This window comes from Diabrotica undecimpunctata, chromosome 1 (genome assembly GCF_040954645.1).
Source record: "Diabrotica undecimpunctata isolate CICGRU chromosome 1, icDiaUnde3, whole genome shotgun sequence".
In the NCBI taxonomy this organism is placed as follows: Eukaryota; Metazoa; Arthropoda; class Insecta; order Coleoptera; family Chrysomelidae; genus Diabrotica; species Diabrotica undecimpunctata.
Genome location: NC_092803.1, coordinates 14501222 through 14526173, shown reverse-complemented (window position 1 = coordinate 14526173; position 24952 = coordinate 14501222). Strand labels below are relative to the sequence as shown.

The 24952-nt window shown below is 33.3% G+C and overlaps 1 protein-coding gene across 3 annotated transcripts in view; it reads right to left on the bottom strand.

The window, feature by feature from the left end:
* The window catches only part of rdgC (retinal degeneration C), a 445875-nt gene that overhangs the window by 317094 nt on the left and 103829 nt on the right, over positions 1-24952 (bottom strand). The window contains exon 2 of one of the 3 annotated variants that reach the window (XM_072536987.1): positions 21393-21428. The exons of the other annotated variants lie outside the window; for them this stretch is intronic. The gene's annotated coding sequence lies outside the window, so the exon portion shown is untranslated. The remainder of the gene's footprint in view (positions 1-21392; positions 21429-24952) is intronic. 3 annotated transcript variants of the gene reach the window in all.

The window sequence follows — 24952 nt, the reverse complement described above, 5'->3', positions numbered from 1 at the left end:
TAGAATAACAAAACAGATATGCTAATATATTAAAAGTAAAACTGTACTTTCGTACTTTGTGTCACACTGATCTTCTACATCAAATTATAAAACTTCTTGCTGTTAACTACAATTTTAAAATCCTATCTGCAAAATCAACACTTTCTTGTTGTTTAAATCGACACGAAGAATATTCTGTAGGCCATCGGTCCAAGCGGGAGTTCTGCAGAGCAGTGTACTTGGTCATGTAATGTACCTCATATATGTACACAGCCGATATACTAATGACATGCGATACTACCATAGCCATATACGCTGATACCACCTACGTTTTAAACTTTTGCTCCAAAAAATATTGTTTCTTAACAACTTTAGGTAAACTTGAACGATATTCGATAATGGTGCAAAACGGCACATCAAAGTTAACAAAAGTAAGTCTATACATGTAACGTATATTAACCGTAGAGACAACTGTACACCACACGTCTGAGATGGGTAGGGCATGCAATGCGGATAAAACAAAATGACCCATTGGTCAGAGAAGAAGAGGAAGACCCAGAAAAAGGTTCTTTAATAACATCAATAAAGACATAAGAAATATAGGAATAAGTATTTTTGGTGGAAAAAGGTGATGGAAAAGACGAGACGATGGGGCAACTGGACAGAAATTTTTGAAAAGGTTAGGACACAGGCAGGGTTATAAAGTATATATATATTACAGGATCCAACCTGTAAATACAATACATTTTGGAGACGGCTATCGCCTTATTCCCGTTCTCCGTCGCCAATCCTCCCGGTCCAAGGCATGCTTAACCTCCAAACCGCTCGATTCTATCGCTCTTCTAATTCCTTCATTCCATGAGCGTCGAGGTCTACCTCTTTTTCTTCTTCCAGGGGGCTTCCATCTGTGAAGTTTTTGAGCCAACGTTCGTCAAGCATTCTTAATAGGTCTCCAAACCATTTTAAACCTCTTTTTTCTATTCTGTCAATGACCGTTTCTGTAGCATTTATGTTATTTCTTATAGATTCGTTGGTCTTCCTTTCCAGCCTTGATGTTCTAGCACTTCTTCTCAAATAATCCATTTCAACTGCCAACAATCTTTTCTTCAGGTCTGCATTAATTGTCCTTACTTCAGAGCTATAACAAATAACTGATTCCACCATGGTTTGTCCTATTCTTTTTTATTCCTTTTGGAAATGTGGCGACCCCACCATAAGGAATTCAGACATCCTACAATTTTACGTCCCTGATTAATTCGGTGTTTAATTTCGGTTTATCCCAAGCCGTTTTTATCAATAATTGCACCTAAATATTTAAATTTTTCCACTTGTTAGATTTCCACGTCCTCGTCTATTAACAGTTTAAACCTTGCATCTGAATTGATAACTAAATATTCTGTTTTCTTCATGCTGATTTTTAACTCCCATTTTACATATTCTCTATATAGACGCCTTATCATAAATTCTAGATCATGAGAATCTTGAGCTAGGACGACTTGGTCATCCGCAAAGTTCAGGGAGAACAGTACGTCATTTCCTATGGGGATTCTAATTCCCTGGCAGTGGTTTTTCCAATTTTGGAGGGCTGTCTCAATATATAAATTAAACAGTAAGGGTGATCTGCATCCTTGACTTAGTCCTTTAGTTACTTTTATTGGCTCTGATAGTCTATTTCCGATTTTTAGGTAGGTAGTGTTATTCCTGTATACTTCTGTGATTATTCCTAAAAGGTATGGTCTAATGCCGAGTTTTTGTAAAGCTTGCCACAATTTAAGGCTTGGAACTGTATCATATGCATTTTCTAGGTCGATGAAGGCTAGATGTACTTCGGTACCAACCGCTATTCTTTTTTCTATTAATTGTTGGAGAATAAACAAGTTATCAGTGCAAGATCTCCCAGGCGTAAATCCAGTTTGGTCTTGGCTAATTAGATATCCTGCATTATCTTGTATTTTTCCATTTATTATCTTTCCAAACAATCTCCTGAAAGTAGGTAGGACACATAATCCTCTGTAGCAGTTAGGATCTCTTCAATTTTTAAAGATGGACACATGGTGGGCGGTTTTCCATTCATATGGTACTTTAATTTGTTGGCAGCATTGATTCATTAAAAAAGTTATTCGTTCTATTAGGAGTGGACCTCCTGTAACTCTACAGCTATATTGCCACGTCCTGGAGATCGCCCGTTTTTTATTTTAATTAACGCAGTACGGATCTCGTTGTTAGTAGTATTAATGTTATTATTTGTTTGTCTCTCCATAAAGGGTTATAAAGCTAGTATTATAATACTGATGCTATACACGAATAAGTCCCAAGAATCAACAATTACTTTAACAAAAGATACCAAATATTTGGGTATGCATTTAAATAGGAGGCTTCTATGGAGAAAATATACTACATATTATGCTTGAAAAAGCTGTGTGTACGAAAGATTATATTGTTTTTATTGTTTCTTTTGATTTTTATACATTACAAATTATCTTTTTATCTTATTGTAAAAAATACACGCAGAACTTCCCAAAACAACAGCAATGTTTAGTACACCTATATTAATAACAAGAGACAAAAGACCGTGTCATCTATGACAAATATTTCAAGAAAGGTGCAAACTCACAAATCCTATGTATAACCACCATTAAAAGACCCGTTAATTATCACCGCCCGTTTTTCTACCATTCTGTTACACAATAGCACACGTGTGGCATCTCCGTCGTATGTCACACAATAGCTTGTTTACTTGAATAACCCTTTAAGGATCGATCATAATTGGCGCAGTCGAAACAAAGGGCAATTAGAGATAAATGGATTTGGACTGGTAAATGTTTGTAGTTGTGACAAGGTATTTGTATAATTGATTGCCTTTGCCATATAATGAGGAAGTTTAATCACAAAAATCTAGCTTACTCTGGAAATTGGCTTCGTGGAATGTTTATAGGTGAAAACGTAAACAAGAAGTATAAGTTATGCTTTTTCCAAACTGAATTTAATGATATAAAAATACTTTTGACTCTCACCATATAGAATTGCTTATAAATCAAGGTTGTCAAATTTATTTTATAAAATTTTTGAGCTTCATAAGAAAATGTTCACTTCAGTTTTTAATTGCTAGTCAGTGAAGTTCTTAAAAAGTTTTTTAAAAATAATATAAATTTATTGCTCTTTTTCTTCTTCTTCCTGCTTGTATGTAGGCTTTAAAGCCTGTTTCTTCTTCAATATTACCCTCATAAATTGTTTAAATTGTCGCACCATCTTTTTCTTAGTCTGCCAATACTTCTTCGTCAATTTGGTGACTTATCTCGTACTATTTCTACTATCCTATCCTCTGCCATTCTACTAATGTGTTCGTTCCACTTCTGTTTCCGTTTTTTCGCCCATTATGTCTTCTATATTACATGCTCGTTTTATGTTTTCGCTTCTCTCCCTATCCAACAGACTTTTCCCTGATATTCGTTCGTCAAGTATTTTCATCTCTGTTGTTTCTAGTAGTCAAGTAGTAAATTTATTGGTTAGTTTTACAATTGAATGTTCACTACTAAAAAAATTACTTAAAATAACTAAACAAAATGAAACTAATGAAAAGTTAAAAAATCTGATATCTGATAAGATATAAGGGTCACTAGAGGCAGTGACATCTACTCAGAATAGAAAATAGATTAGGTTAACAATTATTACGAGTTTCAACTAACAATGAATAATACAGAATGGGAAAACATCAAAATTTGTGTACACAAAATGAACAATATAAGGAACAAAGAACTACAAAACAGCAATTAGCCAGAAATTAAATGCTGATCTAGGACTCCTCTCAGAAAGATACATAAGATATAAGGTAGGTCACCCAAATAAGGCCAAGTTTTACTGATATATTGTAATAAATTAATTTTTTTTAATTTTACTTTTTGCAAATTGGCCTTATTAGGGCCAGGTGTTCCAAATAAGGCCAATAAAAATAAACCATTTTGTGTTCATTCGTGTCAAAAATATTAATTACAACTGACTGAAAATGAAAGTCAAATTTATTTTACGTAATGTGTTGGAAAATGAAACAATATAATTTTGAATTATTTCGAATTATTATAAATGCGTCTTTGTCGGATTGTGTAAGTCCTATGCATTCTTCATGCACATACCGTTCACAGGCTAAGCAAATTCTCATATCTCTGATCTGGTCCTCATCAAAAACGAAGCAGTACCATGATTCCTTATGGGACAGACCTCGCTGTGGTGACTTTGTTAATGGCCTCTTAATTGTACTGCTTGTAGACGGTAGTGACGGATCAACAATTTCACTCCTTGAAGATTCTTTTTTCATTTTCATTTTAGTTTTAATCTTGAAAAGTGGACAACATTTTTGTGAAGGACGTGTTAAGCTTAGATGTGGTGTCTTCAAAGATAACAGTTGGTACAGGTCCCATATCTTTTTTGTCTGATGTGTCATGAATCGAATAATTTGAAGAATCATCACTTTCAGAGCTAACATCTTGGTATTTGGAAGAACGTTTAGGAAGTAAGGTTTTGATTCTTTTAGCTGAAGATTGATTCATCGGTTCTGCAGAAGTATTTTGTTCACTTTCTGTAATTTTCTTTTGATTTGTGAAAATGTTTGAGTCTTGTTCATTTTCATCATTTTCAAGCTCGGTTAGGCATGAAGGTGCATAAGCGCTCTCTGGAATCACTGATGGATTGAAAGGGTAAATTCCTTTAGCTTTGAATCCGGAGATAATATTTCCTGGTGTTATAGCCTTAGCCCAAACTTCAGAAAATATTCGTCCAAAGACTGTGCGTCTTATCGAGCGTTCAGGATTATTCATCCAAAAACGAAGAACCTCATCATCCCAAAACGATTCGAAAGATTTGAAAATAGCCTTATCCATAGGCTGTAGTTCATGGGTTGTATTGCTTGGCAGACAAAACAGAGTAATGTCGTACTTTTCAGCAGCTTTAACGATGTTTGCATCTAAATGAGATTTAATACCATCAAAAGTAATTTTACCTTCAACGCGAAACTGTTCGATCCACTTCACAAAAACATCATGTGTCATACTTCTTTTAGGTGTCATAACTACCTTGGTTCCAGGAGGAAGATTTTCTTCCAATTCTGGTTTGAGTCTCTGACTCTTAAATACTATCATTGGTGGTACGTACTGATCACTAGCGTTGGCAGACGGCACGATTGTCACGTTTTCAGCATGCTCTGGTGCTACTATATGCACTTTCTTTGTCCTTTTTTTGGCAAAAACTTTCTGTTGGTGATGCAGTGTCAAATAATAGCCTTTTTCATCGATGTAAATATTCTGAGGCTTTCCGGCAACATCCAATTCCTCCATGACTACCTTCAACTTCTCAAAGTAATCAGTGACAATCACTTTGTTAAGTTTAGTTGCTCTTGCTGGATTTAAATTTTGTGTTTTACGCCTAGCCCCCTCAGGGTGACCCAAAAATAGTCCCAACCACTTATACCCAGCTTTTTGTTTCATAAGGTTAAAAGTATGTGGAATATTGTTTTTTTCACAGAAAGAAAATACACTTCTTCCAATTATCTTGCTAGTAATAGGCATTCCAACGTCAGCCAGACGAAAGATTCTTGAGCAAAGTTCAGTTTCTTGACCAGATGATAAAATCGTATTTCTACCTAATTTTCTAATTAATATACCTGTTATCAAATGGTTTCATAAGGTCCATTTGGTATATGGAATTCTTTTGAAGCCTGCGCAAGCTTCGTAGACTCAACGATGGCATCCAAAACAACTTACCCGTCCTTCACAATCCTTCAAATTGTAGTTGACATGACAAAGTAAAGAACCTTATGTTTTTCTTCTTCCTCTCCCTTCTTTTGTACCTTCAAAATTCGTCTATTCTACTTTTCCGCTATTCTGTTGATCACTGAACGCTGTTGATGACCAGTTTTAAGCTGTTGAAGAAAAACATCAGTGTGTTGAACAGTAACGTAATCAGATTCTGTGAAGATATCTTGGTTTAGTGGCACAATGCTGCTCTTACGAAATCCATTTATTACTATGGCTTGGGTTACTACCTTTAAGTCGGCAAACTCGAAAATTTCAATTCATATCTATATGAGTATTAAGTAGTTAGAGTATTAAAAAAGTCAATTTTATGTTGTCATGAAAAACCACAAGCTTGTTCTTATGGAAAGTCATTGCTTAGCTGTCATAACAATTGAATCGTTAACTTCGATCACAATATATTTCTAAGTTGGAATTTGATGGCAGTATTTCTTCACCTAGTAATAGGGTTTTTAAAGTTACTGTTATTCTTTTAAAATCATTTTTTTTTATTCATTTTTAAAGAAAATGTATATATTGGATGCATATCTCTTAAACAGAAATTGTACAATTTACAATAATTATATTTTTTACACATTTTCTTTCAATAAACCTTAAACAACCGAAATTATATAAATTCCTTATTCTAATTTACTTTTCCTTCATTCAAATCTCATAAACACCAAATTATATCTGATTTAAAGCTTTCTCTAATTCAAATTACAAAGTCCCTCTGGAATTCTTGCTGACAATTTAAAAAACGAACGAGATGGAAAATTTATGGGTTTAGAAAGAGTATTTATATTTACGGCAGTAAATACCTTAATATCTTAACTCAATTTCCCACAAAAAAATATAATTTTCCTTGGAAAATTCGAAGCTTAAAATCATCGAGAGATCAAAAAGGAAATATGTGTATTTTAATCAATTAATATGACTTACGTTGTTTACGTTAAAGTAAACTAATTATGATACTTATAATGGAAATTAGTGATTTTCTGAAAAAATTATAATTGATGGGTTCATAAGTCAAAGGGTTTAAGTCGAATTCTTTTCATTATTGAGTTAAGCGCAGAAATCACAACTTGATAAAATATACTCCTCAAGTGCCAAGCTCCTTTTACTAGAAAAACTTTGTTTCATAATCAGTTTAAACCTATAAAAACAAAGCTTAATTTTATTGCTCAAATGGCCATAAGATGCTTTAATTATTAATCACTGTATATATCACAGCTGCTGCTGGAATCACTGTCACCATTTATATTAAATATAATAAAGTATTTTCCACCTAAGAAGACCGCTTTTCAATTAAATACTGGTAACTTTATTACTAGCGGACCAGATAAGCGGCGATATATTTTACACTACCTTTATGAATAACATTTTCCTGCTCTGTTGTTTCAATCAGCGCTGCTCAAAAAGTTATCGTTTATTGGTTTTAACATTGTATTGCAATAGTACGATTATGCCTTTACAAGAATATATTATTTGAAAAATAAGGAGTATCATGTGTCATAACTGTGCCATATTTGTAGTCTCCTTTATAGACACTTTAAAAATTTGTTTAGTAATGTATTTCTTAAAGCCACACAATCATTGAAAAATGATTTATGCTATTTAAAAAAACCTTGTTATCGACAAAGTAGATCAAATTCAAACTTGTCATCATACATAATTACATAATTACATACATAATAAATAATTTAGCAAAATACATAATCAGCAAAAAGCTTATTTAAAATATGCAAACGGTTTTTGCAATTACAATCGATGTAGTGTTATCTCCAGAAGAACGGCATTTAGTTCTGAAAGTCGGATGTTATTTCAATTTGGAAAAAAATAATACGGGTCCATTGACATCTGTCATGGCAGTTCAGAAACGCACATGCGATGTTTGCGGTATCTCAGAGAGGACATTCCAAAGAATTATTAACATGAGTGAGGATGATATAAATAAAGTAAGCAAGAGAAATCGTCGGCATCCAAAAACTTTAGATTTGCACCAGTCAATTAAACTTGCAATTAAAAATATTATATATAATATGTATAAAGCCAAAGAACATGTAACAATTAGTGCTGTGTTACAAAAAATAAAAGATAAGGAACTGTGTGATATTAGTTTAAGTTTGTGGAGAGTGCTGAAACATTTAGGTTTTCGATATAAAAAAACAAATAATAGACAAGTATTGTAAGAACTCTCTAATGTTGTTCAAAACGGTGGCATGTTTTAAGAAAATACATGAACAGGAGAACGTCTGATAGTCCGAGGCAAGTTGTATTTTTAGATGAAACTTGGATTTTTGCTAAAGGAAATATGTCAAAAACATCCTGGCAAGATGGCACCACGAAATGTTATTCTTCTAGTCATTCCGGCAATGGTAAAGACTATATTATACTTCATGCTGGAAATAATGAGGGTTTTATTCCTGACGCTAGTTTAATTTTTTCATCTACAAAGAATACAGGCGATTACCATGGAAATATGGATGTAAATATTTTTGAAGAATGGTTTGACGAAAATTTGTTAAAAACCATCCATATGGAGCGACCATCCATAATAGTGTTGGATAATGCATCCTACCACTCAAGGGTAGAAGAGAGATATCCTTCAAGCAGTGGACAAAAGAAGAAATAAAGTAGTTGTGGTTGACAGAAAAGAAAATTTATCACAGTGACATATTTTTAAAAGTCGATTTACTTTAAAGGTGTAGAGAGCACAAAATTCAAAAGAAATTTGTTACTGACAAAATGGCTCTTAAATATGACCACGAAGTTCTTCAACTTCCGCCCTACTATTGCCACTATAATGCAATTGAGTTAGTTTGGGGTATAGCCAAAAATTTTTATGATAAACATGCATTCAAAACAACAGATGGCGCTAGCGTTCTTAGTTTATGGAAAGAATCGCTGGAACAAATAAAGGCAAAACGATGGCAAAATTGTATTAGACATACAAAAGACATAATCGTTCAGTCTTTTCAAACCAAGCGAGTTATAGATGAGGTCCGGCCTCTAATTATTCGGATAGACAATTCAGATAGTGACGACTCTGATAGTGAAATATCAGACAGTGAATAGAACAAATCGTTTGCTAAAAAGAAGTAACAAAATAGTGTTTCGGGAATTCAATTCAGACTTTGTGATGTGTTTTAGTTAAACGATAAAATATCTTCGGTCTAATTACTGGACTGCATACTCTCAATAGCTTTGGTATTAATTACTGGACTACACGTGTTTAAACCTTTTGTTTTGCTTAAAACTCAGAAATGATTTAGATCCAATTTGTTTCAAGGTTATATTTAATATAGTGTCTGCAAAAAGTAAAGTTTTGGATGTATTTTATTCAAATTTGGACATACCAGCACTTTGACAAGTATTTTCCAATTTTACTGCATGCAAAACCATTCGTATAATTTTCACTCTACGCAAAATAGGTATAGACTTATAGAGACCTAGAGACCTTGATAAACATTTGATGTCGGCAAATAATTTTGAATATCCGAAATATTATGACCCACTTCTTTTAACACGCCCTGTATATACATATTATATTCATTTTATTTTCCTTTGATACAGTAAAATCCAATATTATTACTGAACATAAAATACAGGAAATTAAATATTTTTACTTTTCAAGCGATAGGAATTAAATATTAACGCCCCACTGTTTCAGGCCCACTGATCATATCTTAATTTCACATCGGCCGTCATAGGGTGGACTTTAGGTAGAATTTCCTGTCTATCTAGTATATGCTTTCGGTCCTATAACTTTAAAATTATATTTTCTGTGTGACTAATAAAATTTTGCCATATCTTAATTTTGAATATCTGGGGGGGGGGGGGGGGTTAGCAGTTTGTAGAGCTTCTTTCCACGTGTTTAATGCATCACATTCTTTATAACCATCTCTACCAATATGTCGGTTATAATAAATAATATTGATAACCTGAAATAAACTCACATTAGGCGTACTTACTGTGCAACAATCTGCCAGAATCTGCCTATTTATTTATGCCAGACAGTGAGTACAAACCTTTGTTTTGAGAACCTTCTAACTCCCATTCATTGCATTGGGGACAATCCCTAAATGTTATGCATTCATTGCATAACATTTAGGGACAATGTAATGGAGCAAGCAGTGTGAGCAACAAAATTATACAAATTGTGTAAAATAATTATGGTTAATGCCATTTGGCAACGTCCTAGCTTTCATTAATTTCGAAATTGCTTTGAAGCAGTGAACGATGCATTCTGCAGGTAAAACACGAAGTCGGTGGGAATGCACAAATTAGATTTTATTCGAGCTACGAAGTAATAGCAATTACATTAAGAGTATAAGCAAGGATAATAAATTGACAAAAGACTTAAATTAATACGATAGGTAAATGATTTTATGTTCCTATAAAATGAATAAATTAAAACTGTTCCGTGGTTGTGTGGATGCGTGTGTAATAAACTTATTTTCCACGGAAACAAAATAAAAATAATAATAATATCGAATAAAACGTAGAAAAAACTGTTAATAATATTTATTTTCGTTAAACGTAATTAATTCTCGCTATAAAATAACGCTTACAATATAATATTTCGTTTCACATACATGAAAAATGCAACGTCAACACTCAGTTAAAGTTAATGTTTGGGCAGCACCTTTAGTTAACAAATTAATAGGTTATCATATTCTATAGATAACATCTGTTATTTAATTTTTGAATAGAAAAGTTATAATTATTCGTAATTAGCTTGTCGCTAAAAAACTATATTTTTGTTGCAGACGAAAAGTGGAGAAAATATATGGGCTCGAAGGACTGTTTAGTTTAAGAAAAGGTATGGTAACCGAGAAAATCTGTTCTTTTCTGAGAAGGTTTTTTAAAATGAATCACAAAAAAACTAATAAAATGCAAAGAAAGATTTATTTTACTACTAATTCTTTTTATGATAAATTACGAAACACTTTTATTTTGGACAATTTAAAGTTATATTAAAAAAAAAATCTTAAATTATTAGAACTTCTACTGTTGGCACTACATTAGCTATATAAAAACTAATAAATAGTCCGTTAAATAACATCTTTTACAGCATCTTTAACGCTACACAATTTTAGATTTAGCACTTTTCGCTTTAAAGATTGATTCATAATAGTTACAGTTGTTTTAGAAGAAAAGCTCCATCAAAAACTAAAAGGGCTGGTCCAAGATTTTTGAATCGGCAGAAGCGATCTAACCACTCTATAAATGCATCTGCTGTCATACTTTCCTTCTTGGTCATTATAATTTTTGTTTTTACTGGAAGATTACAATACCATTCTGGTTTAAATCATTGCCCTTTTATAATGATAAGTGGCGGAATGCTGTTGCCTATGCCACATGCCACGATTGTTATATTTTCGCCGTGCTCTGGTGCAACGATATGTACCCTTTTAACACCTTTACTAGCCAATACAGTTTGTTGGTGATGCAGTGTAAGCTGGCATCCTTTTTCGTACATGTAAATTTGAGCAGGTTTCCCTGCGAAGCCTTTCTCATATAAAATCTGTCGAAGTTTCTCAAAATAGTCACTAATAACTATGCGATTCAATTTTTGGGCTCTGTTACAACAAAAAATATTTTTTTAGAAATTGTGAATCTAGTTCTGCAAAATGTTATCCAATACCTACTTCACAAATTGTCTTCTTTTTATTTTCTTTTTATTGCCTTAATTAAATAGTCTTAATCTAGATTTTGGTCTACAGGAAACAAGACTCCATTTTCCATGGTGATGTTATAAAGTACGGCTGGTGCTACATTACATTCATAGTCAGTCACTTTTAAATTGAATCTCATTCGATTTTTAAAAATTGGAAATCATTGTTTTCGTACTCTGTATTACCTTTCCACAACATTCCTAGGTATGGAAGATTCATTATAAAGATTCTCTTATCTAGAAGTGTCATTAAATATGATTGTAAACTGTAACCATACTCACCAACTATAAAAAATAGTACAAACTTCACAACGTCTTCAACTTTAAATCTTTGAATGCCACTATTATTAAATACTGTTTGATCATGTATAGAGTCCAACCATGTTGCAACAATATTTCTAATTTTTAAACTGGTTATTGATTTTTTAGACATTTAATGCTTTAATGCAAAAATGCATTTGTGCATGCCAAAATACAAATAATTGCAGCTACGCATCTTGGAAATTATAGAACGGCATAAAACTGTTCTTCAATTTGGTCCATTTCATCATTTGTTTGATACATTTTCAATTCTTAAAGATGTTGCCCCCAATATAGCCATGCGTTTTTCCAGAAGTCAAAAAATATTAATGTTAAAGATAACTGTTGGACTAGTGTGATAGTGGCACTTACAAAAATAGACCACTGAACCATCTAAATACGCTTGCCCAAGACCTACATGTTTAATATAGTATAATATGTCTTTGTAAAGTATTATTTATATTTCAAATATTTATATGTATTAGAAATTTATCTTAAAGGATTTTTGTCACTGGACGGATCCTCCCCTGTGTTAATTACGTGACTTATTGATTATTGTTTTTTATTTGTAGAAACAGATTACAATAAATAAAGCATGTAATAAAAAAATTGTTATTCTCCACGGGGGCCTCCATACGGGGTAGGAGTATGTACAGTTACTCATGACTCACCCTGTATACAAAATATGGAAGGCTTAATAATGGATAACCACTGTGTCGGTTGTTGACACAACATTTCTATAAATGATATTGAATTTAAAATCGACAACAAAAAATATCAACATCCAGTCAAGATTGCTTTCTGGTGCATGCTATTTCCCGACGGAGAGAAAATTACTTTTATTCCTTACAATAGTGTGCTACAAAACATGTAAAACGGTATAAAATCGAACAGAAGTATATTAGTAACTCTTTAGAAACATGTTTGTGTAGGACAATATTTTCATTTTTAAGAGAGTGCAAAATGAAAGGAAAACATCGTAACAATTTTTCGTCATATTTTTTTCGCGACAACGTGTATTCAATTATTTTCTTTTCGAGAAGACACGAATTCGCCGTCTATTTATTTCATTGTTGACGTAAATATTCGCAACGATATATCTTTCCGTCGATTTATACAACATTTCCAGGAACGAAAAAAAAAATACGGCAAAAACCCGATGTAATAAAAGCGATAAGGATTTGAAGAGGGAAAATCGACTTTTTGTGGTTAGGCTGTTTTCACACTTGGGCTATTCGCAGTGTCAAGAATATAGTACGTAGCGTATATTAGTAAAATGCCATCACACTTAAGACAAAAAGACTCTTAAACAGACTATTTTTTAAGAATAAATCAACAGAAAACTGAGACCAACTAAACATATTTACAGGATGTTTAAAAAGATCAAAAAGTGGAAGATTTCTTAAAACTTTGTGACAATAAAAATCGATAAACGTAATGCAATACAACGGCAAGAATCATTATCATTCGCTTTACCTATATCCCTATAAACGGTCGACTTTCCTAATTATATTTCTCCATCTTAAGTCATACCAATGTCTATCTCCTTCACCGACATGTCCTGCCTAAGGTCTTCCCTCCAGTTCTTCTTTGGTCTTCCTCTCCTACTCCTCCCAGAAACTTGCAAATTTACAAGTCTTCATATTAGATTATTAAAGTCCCGACCTTAAACATGCCCGAACCATCTTACCAATTCGCTTATCTATTATTATCGATATGTTATCGATAATATGTTATCACGTTGTTCGAAAATGTGTCGTAGGAAGAAAAACAACAACTAGGTAAGTATTTTATTTTATTATCTTAGAATACCTACACTACAGGACGAACAAAGCAAAGAGTTTAAAATATACATGAGTCTTGCATTTTTTATGCATTATATGCAAAATATGCAATTTGCATATTTGTCTAAGTCTAACGATATCTTTTGTGTCTCGTATCGCTTTCAAAACTCTGGAAAATTTTAAAGAAAGTTCAAACATGCTAGGCCATTACGCGATTTGTCTATCGAAAACAATTTAAAAGTCATTTCTTGAGAACTAGGAAATTTTGTGATTTTAAAGGGGAAAAAATGATTGGTTGAGAGAAGATGGGTGGAGAGTTTTGATTTGACTGAGACTTGGATAAAGAGAATTTGATTATCTGTTGATGACAATAGGGAAGAAACGTCTAATTCTGACAAGTGTACTTTAGCCGACATTTTCAAACGTAGTTAAAGTAATTTTATGAATAAGAGGTTAAATAGTCGTAGCAGTTCTAGAGTATTTGAAAGTACAAATAATTTATTGTTCCCCAAAAGAACCATAGACAATAATAATTTCGCAGCCAAAAAAAAATATGAAGTATTGTTAGGATATTTGACCTAGATTCCGTTTTAGATTTAGGAGTTTTAGCTATAGGGTTAAACTCTGGAAACTCCAGAACCATAACCCCTATCCACTTTTTTAAACAAAGAATTATCTGAGAAGTCATCTTCTTCTTCCTATGCCGTCCCCATTAACGGAGGTTGGCGACCACATTTTTAAAAGCTTCACTGTCTTTTGCAACGTGGAATCATTCGTCTACAGTCATGTTTGTCCAGTCTCGAATATTTCGCAGCCATGACTTCCTCTTTCTACCTATTCCCTTTTTGCCATCGACTCTACCCTGCATGATGACCTGCAGAAGGCTATATTTATTATTTCTCTATTTATTATTATTTCTGAGAAGTCATAGGGATTGGAAAATAAGACCAAATTATCTCAATAAAAGAGATGAAGGCATCCGGTTACCTTTGGCATGGAGACCTCTCATAAACAAAACATCGTCCACTCCATCTTCCAATCAACATCCCGCCGTCAGCAATCTTCGCGCCAACCCTCAGCCAAACCACATCATCATCGACGGTATAAATGATCCGTCCGCTGTGCCTAGTAGCCGTAGTGCAATGACTAGTGAACAGTATAGTAGTATCTGGAGGCTCAAGAGACTGAGACCCCGGAAGCCCTGAAGGTATCACAGAGGATGTCGAAAGCTCAGCGCAGTAATAATCGACGAGGTTCGAGCCGAGAGCCTAATGAGTTTTTTAATAATTTTTATAATAATATTGATCTCAGTTTGAGATTTAATTGTAGTAATCGCGGAAACTTTCTGAACATTATGATTCAATTTGGGATTGAATAATTTTATTTAAGAAAATATATTTCCCTCCGTCATTAGTAATTTGATTGACAGTTTCATCCTACTTCATTGATTTTCAATATGAAATCGGCAAAAAGGGTTAAACAGAAAATAGTCACTTAAAAATTTCTCAACGCAACTGTTGGATGAATTTAACTTCACCATTGATCTAAAAAGACCCTGTATGTGTGTTTATTCCTAAATATATTACAATTAATTAATTACAATATGTAATTATATATTATCCTTAACTAAATGACATTGCTCTAGACCAACTGGTAGCAATTTATTATTACATTATCATTATTCATTCATTTTAATTTTAATTTAATAAAAAATCAGACATCGGCAGAAATTAAAAGCCATATTATGTTGTAGTAATAATTTATTTAGTCCAGTATCAAATATTTGTATTATTTACAGCTTTCACGTATATTTTATTCTTTTTAATGGTTCAAAAAAATATTAATAAATGAAAAATGAAACCACATGTTGTTTATGCCCATACGATGATCTCTAGATAACAACTGAAGCTATCAGAAAGGGAAGCGAATGTCTATGTTCAATCTAGAACTCGCTTGTGTCCCATTCGCTTTGAGTACATATATTAGCATAAACAAATTAAAGCAAGAGGACTCTAAATAAACTATATTTAAAACCAATTTGGTCCCACTGTACTCGTCTAAGTACAGCAGTAAAAATGGCCTAGTAGTGACACATCTGGTAAAAAAGTGATTATCCACATATATGTCCAATTCTATTAGGAAGTGTTCTACTAGATTTTCATAAATTATACCCTAGGTGGCGCTCTTCTTCCTAATTTTGGCCGCAGTAATTATAAGCTAACCTCCATATTTCTGTTGGATCAATGAAATGTGTTATTTCGTGGTTTTGATACTATTTATTATTTTTTTAACTTTTATTGTTGTAAGGGTAAGTACTAGTAATGTTTATTTATTTAGTATAAGATTTTTTTTATTATTGTTGTTTTTATGTTAAAAAATAGACCTGTACTCATTTGAGTACAGTCGGTTTATATATCAAAATGATTATGTGGTTTTTTTTTGTTTCAGGTTCAATATTGTTATTGAAATGGATTTTCAAGAATTGCCGCCTATTAGTCCCATTGAATTTTATGGAAAACGTTCTAGAACTCTTACTTTAGCTAGATGACCTAGCGAGTTCCACTCATAAATATGTATCGGTGGTAGTTATTCCTCTGACTAGAGACTGACTATCAAACTGACAATGAAGATGAGGATGATCTTCAGACTAAAATCTTTCCGAATGACGTTCCCGGAGAAATAGAGGTTCATTACATGAGTGATGACTCTGATAACGACGAAGAAGACAATCTTCCTCTTGTCATTAGAAGAGAAAATTTTCTTAAGGGTTAAAATAAAACCAGAAAATCTGACTCGACGGAAGAAATTAGTGATATTAGTATGATATCTACAACAGGTTACGAGGGTCATCTGGATAATATGAAAGAACAAATCCGAGGTATATCTCCTATAGAAATATTAGAGAAATTTTTCGGCAATAAAATTATTGAATATATTACACAGCAGACAAATTTATATGCCGCTCAAAATAGTAATCATCAATTTCATATAACGCAGGAAGAGATAAAGATATTTATCTGGCTATTTTCCTTTTTACTGGATGCCATAGATTGCCACGAGAGCGCAACTATTGGTGTTTAGATGCGGATCTTCAAGTTCCCCTCGTGACTAACGCAATTTCAAGGAACCGTTTACAAGAAATTAAAAAATACCTACATTTGGCAGATACTTCGCAAATTGATACAAGGGACAGAATGTATAAAGTGAGGCCTCTCATGAACAAACTAAATAAAAAATTACAACAATTTGGCATATTTCACAAAGACTTATCAATTGATGAAACGATGATAAAGTATTTTGGGCATCACTCATCTAAATAGTTCATAAGGGGAAAGTCAGTAAGACTTGGTACAAGGACTGGATGCTTTGTAGAAAATGCTTAATGTCGTTGATGTGCCTACCTCCACGAAGTATTTTTTGACAATTATTTTACTAGTTACAATTTGATGGAAACTTTAAAAGAGAAGGGCTTTAGGGCAATAGGCACAGCAAGAGAAAATCGTATAAAAAATGTCCTTTGTTACCTTCCGCTGTAATGAAACAGAAGAATCGTGGATATTTCGAATATCGCTTTGACAAAAAAAGTCTACCACTTTTTGTAAAATGGAAGGACGACAATGTGGTCACAATAGCATAAAATTACGATAGTATTGAATCACTTTCAAAAGTGAATCGTTGGTGTGCTGCTGCCAAACGGAAAATTGATGTACCCCAACTAAAATTTTTCTCATCATATAATGCTTCAAAGGGCGGTGTTGCTCTGTGACCAATCGGTTAAAAACTGCCGAGTCAGTATACAAGGTAAAAAATAATGATGGCCCATTTTTACCCACAGGCTCAACTCAGCTCTTGTTTACTCGTGGAGGTTACAAATATTTGCTGAAATTAAAGAAATGGATCTTTTGGCTTTTTAACGAGATGTAGTACGTCATTATTTAAGAAGTTTTGGGAAATCTACTTATTCTAAAAAACGACTAGCAGGATCTGTACCAATTAGTCTAAAAATGGATAGAAGTGGTCATTTTCCAAACAAAATAGACAAACAACTTCGATGTCGCTTATGCCATCAAAGAGTCCGTTGGATTTGTATAAAGTGTTAAGTTACTCTGTGTATTGAACGTGAATGTTTTGTACAATTTCAAACTAGTTAGATTATAATACAGGATATACCCAAGTATGTACTTATATTGTAAGAAAATAAAATATTTTCATTTTTACACAATGTTTTATAATTTTGACTACCAATCAGCCCATTGTACTCGTATGAGTACACCTACTTTTGCTAAAAATTTAATTTTTTTTATGTCAAATAACAATGAATTGTTACTATTTAACCCAGATCTAATAAGAACATTCAAAAAAATCTTGTATTATCGAAAACAATGTCGTGGGATCACATGGGTTAAAGCAATTAAACAGAATAGATAAATAATAATAAGATAAATACGCGTGACCAATGCTTTACGAAAAGTGAATAAATAAATGAATTAACGTAAACACACAGCTGTTCAGAAACAAAATATTATAATACGAACTTTGGATACCTATATCACACAAACCGCGTATACAGAAAAAATCAGGAGTATACCAAAAATATAATACGACAGAAAAGAATAGAATCACTTGGCAATAGAATACTTTTGTGTATAGATATAAATTTGAAAAAGCCAAACAATTAATGGTAAAAAAGTATATATAATTATATACTACAGTAAATACGCTACAATGAATCTTCATATAAAAGTAAACTGTTCTTTTAAAAATTCAAATTATAACACAATATAAAATAGGTAGTTCAGCACACTAGATAAATAGTGTAGGTTGTACTTTACACCAATGAAATGATAGTACCCGCTATCGAAAATAATGTCTTCTTCGACATACATCAACCACAAATGTATCGGTCATGGAGTAGCCGGCCGCTACCCCTAACTCAGACACGACTATCTTGTTTGACAGATAGAAAGCAATACTCTAACACTCCGACATCGAGGCCTTCTGCAGACCTGACGCCTTCGACGTGCAGACACCTTTGACGAGTCAGGCTTATTCGAAGTTAGTAGCCCCAGATGCCGATGGAAGTCCCGGAGTAGACCCAGTCATCACCACCCTACCGAAAGTGGTTGGACGACCACGTAGGCACGTAGGCACACGTTCGGCACACTGGTACTCTACGAAACCCCGTTGGATATGGCAGATGGGATCCGGACGGCCGAGAAGAAGACGAGCCCGTTGGAGGAGTTGGCACACCGACCGAGGATGGACCTGTAGGAGCTTGAGATGCCGTCATCACCACCGATCTCCCCCTGTAAGTAGTGCAGTGTTGTGTGAATTTCTTTTTGAACATTTTACTTGTATTTTTATGCATATTTTCTTGTGTATTTTCACATTTGTATTTTTTAATCAATTAATATTTTTCCCAGCCGCAGAGTCTCCAGAGGAGGGGGGATGTCATCGAATGCCATAGTCTATGGACTAGTACGCATTTCGATGCGCATCGCCCCGGCTCGAATTTTCCCATTGGCTCTTGACCTGGAAATCCCTATTTATCGCTCGAACAGCGCATATAAATATTGGCGATTTTCAGGTCAGCCAGGTCAGTCCGTCACGGGCTCTCCGAAAGCTTAGTGCTTTGGGGCTTTGCTTCCTGCATTTAATTTCCATACTCTGTGGCTGAGATATTATTCAATTACAATCTGATGTTTTATTTCGATCTATATTTTTGTCATGTAAGAAATATCTTGTCTTTTTCAAGACAAGCCTTTAGAAGATAAATATTTACAAGTCCATACCCAGTAAATGGACTTGGGTAGAGGAGCTCTCGACTGCGATATTCGAAGCCCTCTACAGAGCACCCGGAGATAACAGAAGGTGGTTAGACCCTTAATTGTTCCCCCGAGGTGACAGTAGCTGGATGAAGATTAAACAGGCGATTGGCATTGAATAAAGAAAAAAAGAAAAAAGAAATGTAGTGATGAATTACCAGAGTATTTATCACACAAAATTTTATGCATTTAATTTACAAATTTAAATATAGAAAATTTTAAAAAATATCTTATATATGTGTTGTAATTAACGTATTGACCTAATAAAGTGTCATTTAGTCATCGATCCGATAAGTGTAAAACGACTCTTAGGCCGAGATTCGTCGGGAACGTAAACCCCGAATTTAACGTTCTTCACGTAGGGATTTGGAGTACCAGCTTTTTATGGGTCTTTACACAGAACGAGAATGATAGAGGCTGGGAAATAGCTAATCCGAAGGTGATATTAGCTTTTTGGACAGATCCCCTAGGAAATTGTTTGTGTCAATCTTAAAAATAAAATTTGCAAATAAGACATACGTCAGATAACCGATAAAAATAATTGTTACTTTATATTATTTATATATGGCTACTTCATACTTTGTAGAGGAGCAAAAAATCGAAAATGGAGGAGATAATGAGAGGCAACCAGATAAGAGATATTTTTACTGTTAATGATAAAGTCTGTATAAGCGATAACGAAGTTGATTTATAAAGGTTAGTAAAAACAGTTTAATGCAATCAAATTAAAAGTCTACAAATAATAACAATTGTGTAATTAAAGTAATTAATGCAGCGTTTCCCAAACTGTAGTCCACGGACCTCTTAGTTTTGTCTAGAATGAGTTCTCAACCTGTGGTCGCGTCCGTCTGTCAATTAAACAAATTAGTTTTAAGCTAAATCAGGGACACTTTTACTTATATGTTATTCTTATAAATCTTGTATAGCAATACTACTTTAATATCATCTAAAGTACACATAAATATATTACCATAATATTGGGGGACTTTAATAGGGAAAGAACAGAAATTCAAATAAAAATATATTTATCTGGAATGCTTGAAAGAGCTTCAAAACTATCAAAGAATGGGAAACATTACTGTCAATTGTAATAATACCAAAAAAGACAATGGAGCAATCATCACACCATCAGTCTGATGGACCATATACTGAAAATGTTCGTAAGAATATTGCACTCGAGAATATACAATAAAATAAAAGTACAACTAAGCAAAACACAGTTTGGTTTCAGAAGCAATCTTGGAACAACAAAAGCATTATTTAGTTTGTAGGTCATGGATGTAGGGATACAGAACAACCATGTATATATTGTATATGTATTTTATCGACTTTGAGAAGGCCTTTGACCTGGTACCCCACGACAAACTGATAGGTGTCAATGGGTGGGAATGGATGACCAAGATCTCCGTATTATCATAAATTTACTTCTAAAACAAAACGTAGGGTTGTCACCAAAACGGAGTGAGAACCTATGAACATTAGAGTGTACAGAGTCAAGTTAGAGGGTGTCCAAAATACTACCTATTTGGGTGCTAACGTTAACAGTAACTGGGATATGAGCAAGGGAATAAAATACGCATTGAAAAAGTCAGAGCCGCCTTCTATAAACTAAAGAAAATTTCCATTAATAAAGATAATACATTAAGCCTTAAAATCAGAATTATACGCTGCTACATATTCTCCACATTACTGTATGGCATGGAGAGCTGGACCCTTACAGAGACACTATTTTCGCTTTTGTTTCACTTTTGCTGGTTTTATCTATGTTTAAATAAAAGAGCATAGAGCTTAATGAAACCTTTTATTGTGTTATTTTGGTAGATGTTTTCATTAGTTATTATGATATTCAGGGGAAATTTTTTATTATATAAAATATGGATTACATTTTTATTCTTATTCTGTCGAATGCTTTTTTCAAGTCGATCAGACATGAAAACGTTGGTTTAGAGATCAACATAAATAATATTATAATATTTAAATTAGAATTGAAAATAAAAAATGTCCAGTCTGAAATAAGAATGCAGAAATTTTAATTACTTACCAAAGAGAAGATTTTATAACAAATTGAAAGACGTACCTGTAACAAAAAAAGAAAATGATTAAAAAAAGCTTTACAAGAAGAGAAGAATCTAAGAATATATATAAAAAAAAGTTAATTTTGCAATTTAGAATTTTAGAAAATACTTCAAAATTTAGAATTGGTGTTTAGAATTTTCAGTTTTATAATAAAACTTGCAACAAATTGTTAAATATAATTCGTTGAAAATACGTTGATTATAATATTGTTGTTATAAAATTTTGTGCAAAATGCAAAATATTTGAAATAATAACTGTGTAAAAAAATAAATGAATTACCATTAGTAATAGTCGTAAGGTTTTACGGAAGAACAGATCTGTTATACATCTTTATACAAAATATCCTAATAGAAATTTGTTTATTTTTGACAGCTGTCAAAAATATGATATTAACAGTTTAATTAAAGGACAATATTATAATTAACTTGATATCATTTGAAATATTCTTTGTCACAAGTATGTTCAACTATTTTTGTCAATGTGGCGATGTAAAATGGCGATTGTTCAATGTTTAATGACGACGATGTTAGAAAAAGTAGAATAATCTACTATCTACTTAGAATAATAACTTAGAATAATAAAAGTATAATAACTTAGAAGTCTTCATCTTTTATGGAACACTTTTTAACAGGTAAATTTATTTTTCTAATTTTTTATTTATTGGTATCTATCAATTATTAGTTGATGGATAAGTGTTGGCGTTAAAAATTTGACGCCAACGCTTTTATTAAATGCGATAACGATCAGATTATTATTATCCAGATTTAGCCATACGGTTCACACTCCATCTAAGGGGAAAATTCACTCATCCCAGATACCTACGGTATCAAAACGATTGAGCTCTGGTGGGACTCTTTCCGTGTTATCGAGCTCTAGGTGAGTTGGTTCGCTGAAGTATCCCCCAAAAATTTTTGTACACATCTGAACGTCGCGAGGGTTACAGCTTTCTGCATGGCCTTATAAAGATGTTCATTTAGACCCAGCTGTTTGATGTTCGCTAGGAGGTTTTTGGGAATAACACCAGTAGTAGATAGAATAATAGGTACTGTCTGGGTACTTTCCATTCTCCATTGTCTCCTAATTTGTATTTCTAGATTTCCATATTTGGCGATCTTTTCGTTATATTTAATACGCAAATTATTGGTGTTAGGTATCGCCACATCAATAAGTGTTGATTGCCTAGTAATTTTATTAACTAGTATGAGATCCGGTCTATTATGTGCCACTGGTTGGTCTGTAAGCACAGTGCGGTCTCAGTATAGCTTGTAGTTGTCATTTTCAAGCATTATTATTATCCCACATTTAGCCATACGGCTCACACTCCCTCTAAAGGGAAAATTCACTCATCCCAGATACCTACGGTATCAAAAGGATTGAGCTGTGGTGGAACTCATTCCGTGTTATCGAGCCATAGGTGACTTGGTATGTTGGAGTATCTCCCAAAAATTTTCGTACACATCTGGACGTCGCGAGGAGTACAGCTTTTTGCATGGCCTTATAGTGATGTTCATTTAGACCCAGCAGTTTTATGTTCTCTATGAGGTTTTTGGGAATAACACCAGTAGTAGATAGAATAATAGGTACTGTCTGGGTACTTTCCATTCTCCATTGTCTCCTGATTTGTATTTCTAGATCTCTGTACTTGGCGATCTTTTCGTTGTATTTAACACGTAAATTATTGGTGTTGGGTATCGCCACATCAATAAGTGTTGTTTGCCTAGCAATTTTATTAACTAGTATGAGATCGGGTCCACTATGGGCCACTGGTTGGTCTGTAAGCACAGTGCGGTCCCAGTATAGCTTATAGTTGTCATTTTCAAGCATTCTACCAGGGACGTATTGATAATAAGGAAGATGATCGGTTTGGAGAAGTCTCAGTTTGGCAGCTAGTTCTTGGTGGATAATCTTTCCTACTGAGTCATGGCGTTCTTTATAATCAGTACCGACAAATGCCTGGCAGCCACCGGTAAGATGTTGGATGGTTTCGTGGGCTTGGGCTTATTATTATTATTATTATCATTATATATATATATATATATATATATATATATATATATATATATATATATATAGATATATTTATATATATATACATGGTGAGCGATAGACTATTTGAAAGTTTTTATGTTACACAGTAGATATATTTCTAGATTTTTATATGATTGGGTCACACCGGCCATTTCAAACTGGCGACCGTCGAATTGTGAAAATTATGTAAACTTTATCACCAGCGAAAGAAAGGCACGTATATGTTTTTGGCGTACTGTATGGCACACATACATATTTCGATGGTGTTACACTTTTGCCAGATGTCAATAAAAAACAAAGGAATTCTGTTAGAATGCGCGAAAGAGGAAAAATAAATCCCAGTTTTTTTCATAATAGTGGAGACTACCACATTTTTAAGGTTATTACAATTAAACAATTAACAGTTGCCATTTTGAAAAAAAAGCAATCGAATCAGATAAAATATGACAACACAATAAATGACAAAAAAGGTTTCTTCTTCTTTTTCTCCTTTTTCTTCTTCTTCTTCTTCTTCTTCTTTTTATACGAACATGACAGTAAATTGTCGTTCCGTCGTTTTCGTGGTCTTCCTGCTGATCGTTTTCCTACTGGGGAACCGTCTCTTGCCGTCTTTACTACTCTATTTGTTGTCATTCGACTTCTATGATCGTTCCATTCTACTCTTCTATTTCTTATCCAGTTCATGATGTTTTCCACCTTGCATCTACGTCTTATATCTGTACTTCTAGCTCAGTCCCATAGTGTCTTAACATCAATTTTTCTTAGTGTTTTCATCTCTGCTATTTCTAACATCCTTTTTGTTCTCTCTATGTCAGGTCTTGTTTCTGTCGCGTATGTCATTATTGGTCTGATGACTGTTTTGTAAATTTTGCCTTTCGTTTCTTTCCAGATATTTTTATTTCTCCATATTGTTTCATTTAAGCAGCCTGCGGCTCTGTTTACTCTATTCGCTTGATCTTATACTTTAGTTTCGAGCTTTCCGTAGCTAGATAATGTGATGCCTAGATATTTAAACTCCATCACTTGTTGTATTATCTGACGTTCCAGCTCCAATTTACATCTTAGTAAATTTGCTGTTGTAACCATTCTGTCTTTTTTGGGGAAATTAACATGTTACATTTTCTGGTGGTTATACTAAATTGGTGCAGCATACGTTGTAAATCATCTTCAATTTCAAAGAGTAGTATTGCGTCGTCTGCATAGCAGATTATTTTAAGTTGTTTTTTTTTTCTTTTTCATTTGGTATCCTTTTTTAGTTCTTATTTTTTTATTATTTCATCCATAACCAGGTTGAACAATAGAGGACTCAGGGAATCTCCCAGTATTATCCCATTGTCAGCTTCAATAGTGTCGGTTAGTTCTTCTTTTACTTTTACTTTTATTGAGTTATTTGGGTGAGATAGTGATAAAAAAGGTTTGAAATGATTTATAATTTGCTTATGACCCCATTTGTTACTTATATCAATGATCCCGAAATTTAAAAATGATTTTACAGTA